Source organism: Globicephala melas, chromosome 2 (assembly GCF_963455315.2).
Source record: "Globicephala melas chromosome 2, mGloMel1.2, whole genome shotgun sequence".
Taxonomy (NCBI): domain Eukaryota; kingdom Metazoa; phylum Chordata; class Mammalia; order Artiodactyla; family Delphinidae; genus Globicephala; species Globicephala melas.
This window is the reverse complement of record NC_083315.2, coordinates 148,188,794-148,203,717: the sequence shown is the minus strand read 5'-3', so window position 1 is coordinate 148,203,717 and position 14,924 is coordinate 148,188,794.

Sequence of the window (14,924 nt, the reverse complement as noted above, 5' to 3'; positions counted from 1 at the left end):
TCCATTTCTTATATTCATTTGGCTTGAGGGGATTGAAAGGAAAAAGAGGAAGAACAAAAAGAAACTAGTTTAGGAATGAGAAGGGAGACATAACTATAGTACAAAACAGAAAGATCAAAACAATTTTGAGAGACTGTGACATACAACTCTATGCAGCAAATTTGAAGTCTTAGAGAAAAGGATTATTTCCTATCAAAATACAAACAATCAAATTTGACCCAAGAAGAAATGAAAAACCAGAATAGATTACTTATCATAGGAGAAATCAGAAAGATGATTCAAAATCTACTATTTTAAAAATCTAGTTTTTAAAAAAGGGGGCCTGGTAGAGTCAAAGCTGAATATTACCTAACCTTTAAATAATGGATGATTCTAAAGTTATTTAAAATCTTCCAGGCTACAGAAAAAAGGTAAAATCCTCCAATTTGTTTTACAAAGCCAGTATAATTTTACAACCAAAACTTGATAAAGGTAGTACAAAAGTAGAATTATAGGCCCATCTCACTAATGAATATGTATTTGCAGAAATTTTAAATAAAATATCAGCAAATAGAATCTAGCAAAAAGAACCTAGAAATCTCTCTCTCTCTCTTTCTGTCTCTCTCTCTCTCACACACACAGACAAAACAACAAGAACAAACAACAACAACAGAACTCTCCTGATATAACCAGGATTGGGAGGGCTTTGTTAAGGTGATTCAATATCAGGACACTTTTCAATAAAATCCATGTTTAAATAATGGAGAAAAACCATACGATCATATCAATAGCTGCTAAAAATGCATTTGATAAAATGTATCTCATTCCTAATAAAACTCTAATAGTAATAGAATGAAACAACTTAAATATGTTGAAAGCTATTTACCAAAAACTAACAGCAAATATTGTCCTTCATGGTGAAACATGAAAATAATTTCCATTAAAATCACCATTATAATTTGACTAGCAAATTGGAAAACAAGAGAAAAGTTATCTTTTTGTTCTTGATGGTATGATTAAATACTTAGAAAAACTGTGAGACTCTAGTTAAAAAAAGATAATTTGGTAGTGTGGATAGATTTTAAATAAGTATAAAGATCAGGAACTTTACTAAATGTGGAAATGGAAAAAGTATTGCATTTATAATAACAACAAAATGGAAAAACTATTGCATTTATAATAGCAACAAAAATAATGAAATACTTTGACATAAATCTAACAAGACACAGGAAGGACCTAGATAGAGAAAAATACAAAATATTATCATTAGTAGTATAAAACCACAAAGATCTGAATAAATGCAAAGCCATATCGTGTTCTTGGATATAAAGACAATATTTAGAATGTCAATTCTCTACAAAATAGTATATACATTTAATGCAAGTCCACTTACGGTGCTCATAGGTTTTTTCTTTTTCTTTTATAAAATTATTATTATTATTATTATTATTTTGGCTGAGTTGGGTCTTCATTGTTACATGTGGGCTTTCTCTAGTTGTGGTGAGCTGGAGCTACTCTTCGTTGCGGTGCGTGGGCTTCTCATTGCAGTGGTTTCTCTTGTTGCGGAGCACAGGCTCTAGGCAGTGGAGCTTTAGTAGTTGCAGTGCGTGGGCTCAGCAGTTGTGGCTCGCGGGCTCTAGAGCGCAGACTTAGTAGTTGTGGTGTTCGGGCTTAGTTGCTCCATGGTGTCTGGGATCTTCCCAGACCAGAGCTTGAACCCATGTACCCTGCATTGGCAGGCAGATTCTTAACCATTGTGCCACCAGGGAAGTCCCATAAGTTTTTTCTTAATTAGATAAAATAATCTTAAACTTTACACAAAGGATAACTGAGATACTGAAGGAAAAAAGAATATCAGATATAAGAACTTATTGATATAGGGATTGATGTTGGTATAGGAATTATTAGAACAGTGGACCGCAACTGAGAATCCAGAATTGGTACACATAAGAGGTTAATACACAATAAAGAGGCATTTGAATTTAGTAGATAAAGGATGAACATGTTTAAATAATGTTGGTTCAGCTGGTTATTCTGCCAGAAGAAAGTAAATTTGGACCCCTATTTTACTTCATATCCACGAATAAATTCCAGTTGGAAAAAAAAAGATAAATGTAAAAAATAAAATAAATATTTTATAAGATAATTTAGGATGCTACATGTATTTTCCAAGAACCAAGGAGATCTCTTTAACCAAGACTGGAAATCCAGAAGTTATAAAGAAAAGATAAATATATTGGATGAAAACATTTAAAAAACTTTTATATTATAAATGGTACCATAAACTAAGTTAATGGGCAAATGATAATATCTGTAATGTAGATGAAAGTCAAAGACTTAATGTCTATAAAGTCAATCTTAACAAAAATTTCAGCTCATAAAAATTGACAAGAAAAATACTAAGTAATGCAATAGAAAAATGAGCAACAGATATGAAGAAAAAATTCACAGAACAAGTGCAAATATCTTCTGCCATATAAAAATATGCTCAGATTTCTTGGTGGTCAGGACAAGGCCATTGGTAGCACCTTTCCATAAACTAGAAAAGGTCAGGGAGCTTCCTCTGCACTGAACACAGCAGGGAAGCTTGGTTTTGCAAGCCATTTGTGGACTGGATTTAAGCCCCGACAAACTGTGTGCAAGCTGTACAATGCATGCTGTGGTCCAGACTAAGAGAAATGCAAATTAATCATGAAATATTGCTGTAAATCTATTAAACTGGCAAAAACTTGAGCTATGGTACCTGTTGCCAGCAGAGGTGTGGGGGAGGTGTGCTCTCATACATTGGAGTTGTTCCAGCCCTTTTGGAAGGCAACCTGGCAATATCTATTAAATTGAAAATTACAGGGCTTCCCTGGTGGCGCAGTGGTTGAGAGTCTGCTTGCCGATGCAGGGGACACGGTTTCGTGCCCCGGTCCGGGAAGATCCCACACACCACGGAGCAACTAAGCCCGAACACCACAACTACTAAGTCTGTGCTCTAGAGCCCGCGAGCCACAAATGCTGAGACCATGCACTGCAACTACTAAAGCTCCCATGCCTAGAGCCCGTGCTCTGCAACAAGAGAAGCCACCGCAGTGAGAGGCCCACGTACCGCAAAAATAAAAAACATATTCCCCTTGACCCCAGAATCCTACTCCTAGGAATCTATTCCATAAAAATAAAAGTGCTAATTTGTAAGGACATGTGTGCGAGAATGTTTATTGCAGCATTGTTTGTAGCTGCCAAGAACTGGAAACATGGTGAATGGCCATTAATCAGGGAATGGCTGAAAAATTAAAATATATTACTCCATAGAATATTACATGGCCATTAAATGGAATGAATTATAGCCTTGCCAGATGTCTGAGAGAGATTTCCATGAGATACTGGTTAGTGAGAAAAGCAAGATGCAAAATGAGTGTAATATTATTCTGTTACGGTAAAAAACAGAACCAAAAACCCTCCTTATATATGTGGGTATATATGAATATGTATGTGTGAGTGTGTATAATAACAAAAGGAAATCTATGTGGACTCTAGATTGTTAATGTTGAGGGAAGAGAGGAAAAGAGAGAAAAAGTTGCCCACGATAAAAACAGCAAGTATGATGTAATCCCATTCATGTAAAATTGTGGGAATATCTGTACATAGGTGTGTATGCACGTACATATGTGTGTATGTAAATGCAGCAAAGGAAGTTCACCTCAGTATTAGTGGTAGGATGGTGAGATTTCAGTGGACTTTTATTTTCATGATTATTTCTTTATATATTGTTCCAATTCTTTATAATGGACATGGATTATTTTTATATCCAGGAAGAAGATGAAGTTATTTTCATTTTGAAAATAAAGATAGCAATGAAACCCAAATAAACCCCAAACTGGAAATACTAATATGACCCAGTAACACACACATTCTTATTTATAGTTGGCTGGAGGGGACTCAGCTTGAAAAGGGGATGGAAAAGAAAGAACAAAGCGAAGATCTATTGCTCTGAAGTATTGCCTCCATCGCAAATTATGGGGCAGTTGGGAAAATGTTCAAAGTCACACATATATTTGTTACAGTACCTCTTTTTGATGGTTTCACTGTGTCAGCAGAATTATTTGCTGCTTTTTGTAAACTTTTAGAAACTTTCAGTAGAAGTTTGATATTTTGGTATTTATTTTTTCTTTATGGGAGAACACAGCAGGGACGTGGAAGGTCATGAGAGGTAAAGGACTGTGTAAGGAAGAGGTTGGGAGGCCTCTCCAGCAGCTGGGATCACTGGCTCAGTGTTGCTTGCTGCTTTGAAGGGGTACAGGGCTTTTCTTTGGCCTCACCCTGCAGCATGCAGGATCTTAGTTCCCTGACCAGGGATCGAACCCCGTGCCCCCTGCAGTGGAAGCATGGAATCTTAACCACTGGACCACCAGGGAGTTCTCTGAAGGGGTACAGTTTTGTCTGAGAGAGATGTTTCCTCCCTGCTTTTCAGATGGCTAATGAAAATAGCATTATGTGATGTTACAAACCCAGCATTGCACATTTTAGATTTGAGAATGAAATTCACTTTTGTGTTTTGGACTTGAGAGAAGAGTCAATGCTGGTAGTTAGCCTGGGTTTACTTTTACTCAGTTATCCTTTCGCAAACTGAGAAAAACAAGGGAAATCTTTCCTGCCCTTAAAATGAGCATCCTGAGAGTATGGCCAAGAGTTGTTGAGAGATTTAAATGGGCTCCTATGGATAAAGTGCTTTAGAACAGGGCCTGCACTTGGGAAGCATGCCATAAGTATTGATCTTATTATTATTACTATTATTACTATCAATCTTTTCTCGTAGGTTGGGCTTGACTGTCTGGTTGCACAGTGTGCACTTTGGTTTTTTTATTTTGGAAATGGCTAATAATATACTGTATTGATGTAGTTTAAGATTCTGAGATGCTGTGTGAATTACTTTGCATATAATACTTCATCCGACACCATGAACTTGAGGGCATTAAATTCTATTTGGTGGCAAAATTAAATCAATGGTTACATATAGTCACCTCCTAATGACACTTAGGGATTTAATAGGATATAAAAAATATTTTTGGCTTCCTTAACTAAATGTGGTTTTCAATAAAATCAGGTGTTACTGATGCTCTAGTTGGGATAGGACACATAGAAAGTATAGGTCTGCGGGATATCTAGCAGTTTTTGTCAAGGGTGTCTTTTTCTTTTTTTTTTTAAGGGTGTCTTTTTCTAATAATTAAAAAAAAAGAACCTTTTACAACATCATGCGATAAGGATGAATTAAGGGGTTTTGCTCTTGGGTTTTGTATTTTGTTTCATCCAGATATAATGTCCCATCACCTATGTGACCTCTACAGTTCTGAGAGCAGAGTCTTAGAATACCATTACTAACTCTTTGTACCTCCTTCACCCTCCCTCGAGTTCTGGATTAGCTATTTTTTTTCTATATTCATGTTCCTTATGGAACATTTTTTATTGAAATATAAATAGCTAGTTTGACCCACTCACTGGGAGAGCACTCCTGGTATTGGAAGGTCAGGAACCCTGAAAAGAAGGCAGGAGATGAGAAGGCCTCATTCCTCCTGCATTAGCTGTGAGCCAGCAAACCTCCTGCGGGGCTTCCAGATTTTAAAAGCACCCTGGTGCTTAATGACAATTGTGTGAGTGCAGAGCAAATGCAGGAAGACTCTGCCCCTCTCCAACTCATTCCATTTCTATTAAAATAGAAACCAGTCAAATGTGCTGACCAATGGTAGCCTCAGTTTTTACTCTCCGTGTTCACCTGCCTGCCTTACTTTTGGAAATGTTGAGTAAGTTCCAGCTTGTTTTTGGCATCTCTCCTAAAGGGCTTTGTCTGGAGGACAGATTTGTATCTCTTTCCTAGCAGTACCATTTGCCCTTGATGCATTTAAGGCATCTGGTCTCCCTTTATTCTCTTGATACGGGAAAGAAGATTGGGAACAGTCCTTTGAGTTCTCAGTCTGTGCTCTGGGCACCTCTCTCCAGACTGTCTGAGGCATAAATGTCTGTGACTTCTAGGCCAAATGAACAGTTATCGGAAGTATCAACCTTCAGGAGGTGCGGCCTGTAGGGCTTTTCCAAAAGGCAGGGCAGGGCATCTCAGGCCATTCTGCTGGATATTCAGTTTCAGGTAATTGACCATTCATCCAGGGGACATAAATAAGGGCTGTAGATACAACTTGGCGTTCTCATAGAAAGAAGTAGAAGTTGTTGTAGATTTCATAAGTGAAGGAAGTAATATGGTGTGTATCATATATTCACCCTGAAGTTGTATAGGAATTGTCTCTCCAAGTTCTCAAAACAGGGAGAATGCAGGTTCCAGTGTATTGCTGGCTGTCCCAGAAATCCAGGTGCTCTGATAAAAGTGGATCATTGCATGCTGGGGCTGGGTTTTTTCTCCTTAAGAAAAAATCCTTGCAATCCTCCTGGGCAAACCTGGAATAACCAGGGAATATTTGCTCCATATATTGTCAAATCCACTGAATATAAGTTTCTGGCAACAGAAGAAACTGGCCTGGCAAGCAATTTGAGGTAAGTGTGTGTGGTCAAGTTTTTCTTCCCCTCACAGTGAATCATAGATATGATGCCAAAACAGCTTTGGCTATGGAACTGGGCATTTTTTTCCCCACCTGACTCAGCATGGGTGATAAATAAATCAACTGTGTTTTACTGTTTTAACAGTATGTGGGATTATGGGTAATCTTTCTTCATAAGCAAGCCGTGTTCCCCACTTCCCCCAGCTTTGCAGATGGACTCACCAAAGCTCATAGAGGAAAAGGTGACTTGCTTTTATTGACAGTATGCACGTTTGGTAGACCCAGTGGAGCAGTTCCTTAATTTCAAATAGGTGACCCTGCCATGGTTCTTACTCACCCGTATCACTTAGAATACATCCTAAAATGTGAACAATCAAGTTTTCCATTGCTGTATCCATTTGACAGGTGGCATGTTCATTACATGTCAATACCCTGATGTGGCATTAATTCAGGACTGTTTGCCATGGACCTAATGCCATTAAATCATTCAACAAACATCTTGTGAATACCTACGATGTTCATGACAGAAGGACTCACTTGTATCATCTTGATTCTTTTTCAACCCTTTTCTGCCTTGGAGGTATGTGTAATCATTGCCGGTTTGGCAGTTTCTTCCAGGGCTGGGACCCTGTAGGATTTCCCAACTTTTGCCGCTTTCAAAGTCTGTCTTCCCCACTAACTGACACTAGAGGGCGCGCAATTGCCAGTAACAAATTTTGGCGGGTGGACTTCGTGCATTTTTTCAAGACTTCGGTTTTATTCTTTTAAGTAAAGAACAGTTGCACAACTCCATCCTCCTCCTAATGGGGTGTCAAAAGAGGAGACACTCTAACGTTGACTAGATGTTGGTTTCCATGACGGCTTTCTCCCTGAAAATCCAGGCTTTTGAAATATGCCTGTTAACAGTAACTTGCTAGTACACACATCCTGGATATTACGTTTAATCACATCCTATTGTCATCCACCACATCCACAACTAATCCCTAGATATCCCAAAAGGAAATTCTTGAAAGGACGGACTGCTTTATAAACTCAAAGAATTTACTGACAGGCCAATTTGCCTCTCATTTTGCTTTCTGTTACGTCCAATGCCCTTTTTCCTTGCGCACAGGCACGTCTTGCCTCCCATTTTGGCCGAGGATTATCTGGCTTCAGCAGATTTAGTGGACCACATGCCGTTTACCTCAGACTCCCCCTAACTCCACCGTCCCTTATCTTCTGTTCTTTCCCTTCTTTGTACCTCTTAAGCACCAACGAGCACTCCATCTTTCATCCTCTTCCTAAGGAGAAGGGAGAAGTATTTCTCAAGTGCTTTTCCTTACGTCACTTACGCTATGACATGTGTTCTTCCCAGAAACCCTTAGGAGCTGGTATCGATATCCCCACTTTACAGATGAATCAACTGAGGTACCGGGTTAAATCATTGTATATCGTGTAAGTAGTCGAGCCAGGGTTTAGTTCTGAGGTTTTCTGATTTATGCTTTCCTCTGTACCTCCCTCCTTACTCTTCAGTGTTGTCATCAGTGTATCCAGTCATAGCATTCCTTGTCACGTTCCTTGGTTTTACCATAGGAGAGTTTAACCAAAATTCACAATTTATGATAAACACTAGCTAAAGACATTACGAAAATGAAAATAGACCCCAATTCTGATGAAATTGGCCCTCCTACCCCCCGTATAAATAAGGATTAAAAAGAAATCAAACTTGGGATAGGAGTAGCTTTGGTCATTAAGTAAAATAGATTCTTGGTTCAGCCCCCACTTTATGAGATTTCACTTTAGGAAGCACCCCAGAGAGGCTATTATGCAAGATCACAACACTTACATTTGACTTTATAGAAAGACCAGAAATCCATCGGCCTTCAGAATCTCTGTTAAAGAGCTCATTTGTTTGGTCATAGTTATAGCTTCAATATTTCAAGCTTTTGAAAGGAATTGGCAAGGAATTTCTCTCTGTGTTACTTGGTATAAAGCAAGAGACTAACGTGAATATAGAATTATCCAGTTGAAGGTTGAATTCTCTCCAGTAGTCGACGTTTTCTACTGTCTGATGCAGTTCTCAGGGAGAAAGTGGCCATAGAAATTTCTGGGTTAGTGAGCTTCTGCCATTATTATGAGTAGATATCAAAAAACACTTTACTGAGATATAAATTTATATATTGTACAATCACTCATTTAAAGTATACAATTGAGTGGGTTTTATTGTATTCACAGATATGTGCAACCATCACCACTGTCAACTTTAGAACATTTTCACCTCAAGAAGAAATCCTGTATCCTTTAGCTATTACCCTCCTGTTCCCCTGCACCTGCCCTCTCCAGTCCTAAGTAAATCACTAATAAATAATAGTTTTAGTCTCTATGGGTTTCCCTATTCTGGACTTTCATATGAATGGAATCACATAGAATGTAGTCTTTTGTGGCTGACTTCTTTCTCTTAGCATAATATTTTCAAGATTCATCCATGTTGTTGTATGTATCAGTACTTCATTCTTTTTTATGGCTGAATAATATTCTGTTGTGTGGATATACCATCTTTTGTTTATCCATTCATCTGTTGATGGACATTTGAGTGTTTCCACCTTTTGGCTATTATGAATAATGCTGCTATGAAAATTCATGTACAAGTTTCTGTGTGGACATATGTTTTCACTTCTCTTAGATCTATACCCAGGAGTGGAATTGCTGAGTCATATGATATGTTTAATTGTTTGCAGAACTGCCAGGCTGTTTTCCAAAGCAGCTGGACTATTTTACAATCCTACCAGCAGTGTAAGAGGGTTCTGATTTCTCCATATCCTCGTCAACACTTGTCATTTGACATTTTGATTCTAGCCATTCTTGTGTGTATGAAATAGAGTTGTTTTTTAATAGGGTGGGATTTCTATTACTAGTTATAGTTATTTATGCTTTTATTTATCGTTTCAACTACGAGGTATTAACCATCTAACCTGGCTAAGCTTAGGGCCAGGCTCTGGAGATTTAAAGGTGCCATACCTACCCTCCACATTTTGTGGGAGACAGAAAATGAGATATTCTAAAATACAAGCGTATTTTCCTTTCTTTCTTTTTTTTTGGCCATGCCATGTGACATGCGGGATCTTAGTTCCCCAACCAGGGATTGAACCCGTCCCCTGCAGCGGAAGCACAGAGTCTTACCCACTGCACCACCAGTGAAGTCCCTTGAGATCCATTTAATCCACATAGGTTTACATCCTATACCCTACCAAATGGGTATGATTAAAATATTTAATATCAGCTTTATAAAAAGCCATTTTAGAAACATGATAGTTTTCAGAGTCGTTGTGAGTGAGCCCACTTGTGTTTAGAAAATAGCCCTGTTTTTCAGAATTGTCAGTGAGCCCCAACTATTACAAAATGGCAATTATACAAAGTTTTGTCTGTTGTGGAGGGATAAAAAACTTTGGTTGGTGAGAACAGAGAACATATGGTGACTTTGGGAATCTAGGTACCAAAATAAGTTTCATTTCTTGTCTAGACCTTAATAATCCCCTTTCACTGGATTTTTGCTTCTCCTCTTTACAGGAACAAATTGCTTCCATTCTGTTTTCTTTTCTAGCAGTCCCACCTCCCTCACCCTCTATCATTATTTTCATTTGGGTTCTGGACCCCTTGGGAGGAGCTGTCCCCAGGCTGGCTGCCCCCGTTGGCTTAGATGCATTTTAAATGTACTGGGTCCTCTGTGGACTTCAGGAACGTTTTCTCATCTTCCTTTTTCCTCTTGAGTAGAATAAACATGGAGTTGAGGTCCTTCTGCAGCTATGCAGGCCAGAGTTCATCGCCTAGAGCGTCAGAGTAGAAAACATCTGCAATTCAGCCAGCCTCTGTCCCCTTCTTTGCCAGAGTATGGGACATTTTAGGTCCTGTGGCTTCTGTCCATCTCTCCTGCTTGGACACCTATTTTTATATGGTGGTGTAAATATATGCAGAACAACCAGACTTAGTATGTTCTCCTGTGCTTGGCTCTTCCACTCTTCCTGGATGAGTCCTGCCTAATGACAGAGGACAAGCCCGAGGTCATGTCAGTGGTGTGAGTGAGGGAGACAGGTGCCTCGGAGTGTTACCGCACGTAAAGCAATACCCCGAGGAAAGCCCTCTTTGGGGGCTCTTGGTGCAGCCATTTTGCAGATGAAAGAAAGTTTCTTTACCAGGAAATGGCTGAGGGGGTGAGTTTATTTCTTTATGTGTGGATACAGTCTGAAGGGAAATTGGTTCATTTGTGACTTGGTCCAAACATGGTTCTAGTCACTCCACGTGGTGGTAATGGTGGAAGGAAGTTTCCCCCCTCCCTGCTCCATTCTGTTCTTCTCTGCAGGAGCACCTTGCCAGGTGCTTTGATTTAGGATGCAAGAGCTGCCAGGATTTCAGATATGGTGTCCATGTGGATGAGCCGAGGGCAAACTTGGAAAATCTGGGCTTGGAAGGTAGAGAGAGGAGTTAGCTATCTTAAAAAAGTAGACTTGGTGAGAGCTCTATAACCAGTGCCTGTATCGGGAAGGACCGAGGCCCACTTGTGATTGTCTGGCATTAGTGAGGGAGAAAAGGGGCCAGGGCCAGTCCTCAGAGTAGACTGATAACTCCCTGTGATTTGAGTGGAGAAAGCTCTTGTATAAAAATATCCCATTCGCTGCCTTTCCTGGTGCCTGCGATTCTAATCAAGCCACTGCTTCTGCGTGCGTGCGTGTGTATGTATGTGTGTGTATATCTCATGAAGTCTTGATCCCTTTCTTGTGAAAGTTTTTTTTTTTTAATTAATTAATTTATTTTTAGCTGCGTTGGGTCTTTGTTGCTGTGCGCGGGCTTTCCCTAGTTGCGGTGAGCGGGGGCTACTTCTCGGTGCGCGGGCTCCCCACTGCGGTGGCTTCTCTTGTTGCAGAGCACGGGCTCCAGGCGCCTGGGCTTCAGGAGTTGTGGCTCGCGGGCTCTGGAGCTCAGGCTCAGTAGTTGTGGTGCATGGGCTTAGTTGCTCCGCGGCATGTGGGATCTTCCTGGACCAGGGCTCGAACCCGTGTCGCCTGCATTGGCAGGTGGATTCTTAACCACTGCGCCACCAGGGAAGCCCTATTGTGAAAGTTTTGAGGTGTCCTAGAATCCCCTCTTAAGATGCAACTACCCAGGAGGAGTTGCTTCTTTAAGCCCATTCAGAACATGCCCTGAAAGAAAGGGTGGAGATTAGCAGGAAGGGATTTGGAAGGGGCCCTTAATGGAAGGTAGAGCCCATTGAGAAAGGAAAAACCAGAGGAAGGGGGTATAAGAGAATCCCAGCCTAGGTCACCATTCCCCCAGGGGAAGAGATTTATACTAATATTATGGGGGAGTTTGGACGATTTTTAGTAAGGCATGCTCCTCTCCCACAGTAGAAAGTCCTAGGACTTCGCTGGCCTCCAGCCTTCAGGCCTTGACCTTGACTTCATATTTCTGTAGTCAAGGGGAGCTGGCTGCTGGCATTTCCAGGAGCCAGAAACCTGGCATTATCCTGGGCCCCTCCCATTTCCCTCAATCCCACAGCAAGCCAGACACCAAGTCCTGCAGGTTCTACTTCCTTAGAAATCACCGAACCTGCCCTTTATCTTCACCCCAGTGCCACCTACTAGCAGGTTCCCTGCCCTCCAGCTCAGCCTCTTTCCAATCTGTGGTCATATTGCTGCTGCAATGAGCTTTCTGAAAAGGCAACCATTTCATTTTCACCCCTAGCTTAAAATCTTTAAGTGTTGGGCTTCCCTGGTGGCACAGTGGTTAAGAATCCGCCTGCCAATGCAGGGGACACGGGTTTGAGCCCTGGCCTAGGAAGATCCCACATGCCGCGGAGCAACTAAGCCCGTGTGCCACAACTACTGAGCCTGAGCTCTAGAGTCTGCGTGCCACAACTACTGAGCCCGCGAACCACAACTACTGAAGCCTGCACTCCTAGAGCCTATGCTCCGCAACAAAGAGAAGCCACCTCAATGAGAAGCCCGCGCACCACAACCAAGAGTAGCCCCCGCTCGCCACAACTAGAGAAAGCCCGTGCGCAGCAACGAAGACCGAACGCAGCCAAAAATAAAAATAGATAAAAAACAAATAAACTTATTAAAAAAAATCTTTCAGTGCTGCCTGGTTGCCTTCCAGATAAATCTCCATATCTCTTATTATTGGCAACAGCCCCACCTCTCTAGCTTTTTCTGTCTCATTTGTCCCCCTGCAACTACCTTCCTACTATGGGATCCCCTGAAATCATGATGCCCTGTCACACCTCCCGAAGGTTTTATATGTGCTGCCACCTCTGCAGGGACATCTCTCATCCTACAGGTCATTGGGGACTCAGCTCGGGTATCACCTCTTTTTTTAAAAATAATTTTATTTTATTTATTTTTGGCTGTGTTGGGTCTTCGTTGCTGTGCATGGGCTTTCTCTAGTTGTGGCGAGAGGGGACTACTCTTCCTTGCAGTGCACGGGCTTCTCATTACGGTGGCTTCTCTTGTTGCGGAGCATGGGCTCTAGGCATGTGGGCTTTAGTAGTTGTGGCACGCAGGCTCAGTAGTTGTGGCAGCCGGGCTTAGTTACTCCGTGCCGTGTGGGATCTTCCCGGACCAGGGCTCGAACCCGTGTCTCCTGCACTGGCAGGCAGATTCTTAACCACTGTGTCACCAGGGAAGCCCTCACCTCTTCTAAGACGACAACCCTGACCTCCTGTCTGGTTGGTGCCTCATCTAACCCCACAGTGCCCCCTGTTCTTCCGCCTCACGACATCGTCACTGCCTTCTCCCCCTTCCCCTACCTTTCAAATATGAGTCCTTTAAAGGTGGGGACTGTCTCAGGTCTCAGTATACCCCGAGGACCAGCAGAAAGGATCATAGTGGCACAGAGTAGGGAATCTACAAATATTTGATGAATGAATTAGATGTTCTTAGGCTATGTTTTGGGTCTGGAAGGCCTTTTACCCCTTGGCTCACTTCTGAAATCTACCCAACCAGGGCCCAAATTAAATATGACCGTCTCCATGAAGCCTTTCCCTCCCACAGCATTAGAGGTACTTGCTCCCTCCATTGAGGCTCTTTGGCATATATCACTTCTCCCTTGTTTTATGCCAATTTATGAAAATCTCGATACCATGGAACCTTGAAAACCCAAAGGAGTGAATGCATTCAATAAATACCCGAGGGGGAATTCCCTGGTGGCGCAGTGGTTAAGAATCCATCTGCCACTGCAGGGGACATGGGTTCGAGCCCTGGTCTGGGAAGATCCCACATACTGCGGAGCAACTAAGCCCGGCTGCCACAACCACAACTACTGAGCCCGTGCGCCACAACTACTGAAGCCCACATGCTCTAGGGCCTGTGCTTCACAGCAAGAGAAGCCACCACCACAATGAGAAAGCGTGCGCACCGCAATGAAGAGTAGCCCCCACTCGCCATGGCTAGAGAAAGCCCCCATGTAGCAATGAAGACCCAACACAGCCAAAAATAAATAAATAAAATAAATAAATTTATTAAAAAAAAATAAACACCCAAGGATGGGATTATGGGCACCATGCCAGGAAAAGGCGAGACTGGCTGGGCAGACAACTTTTCCCTTTTAAGTCACATCAAGTAATTACTCTGCTTGCTTGTAGGGTTGGCCTACTATTTTTATTCTCTCTCCAGATGGATGGGAATTGCTTTTTTGCGGGTTGTTTCCACGTCTGGTTTATTTTTATTTTGCCACCTGTGCCTAGCACAAAGCGTCCCTTATAGAAAGCCTCCGATAGATGAGTGAATGAATGAATGGAGTGAGTGGAAGCAGCGTGCATTGGTTTCAATTCGACTCTCCCTGAAACAGGAGGTTTCAGAGGTCTGGCCCTAGGAGCATCTCCCATATCCAGATTTTTTTTTCCCTGTGCTTTGAGATTTTGGAATGGATTAAGAACCCCTCCACCTCCATCCCCAAGAAGAGAGCAAACTAGATTACAGTTTTGATGCCCCCTCTTCAGCTCAGTGCCTAGAACATACCAGAGCTGGTTCTGGATCTCAGGGAACCAGCATGGCCAACCAGCTGCCAAGGCCATGATTGATTGTTCTGTGGATGAATGGAGGGATTGAGGGTGAGCTTGTTCTTGTTTTTTAAATACCCACAAAACTTCAAACTCCTTCAGCTCCCAGAGCCCGCTGGGAGCTGCCTTTATTTTGGGTGGCTTTTGTGGCGAGCTTCCTCTTTCAAATGAACTCTTTGGCTGTTTGTGAGGCCTGCATCTCCTTCTCTTACTTCTCTTATTTCCATGTGCCTTAAAGAAGTCAGCTGGAAAGGCTGACACTTGATACAGAAATGCCACTCTTCCCTGCTTCTGGATGAGCATCTCCTCACAGCTTTGATTCATTCTCTGCTGAAATAGTCTTCAAACTTTCTTTAAGAGAAAACAGATTCCAGTGCCCCTAGTGG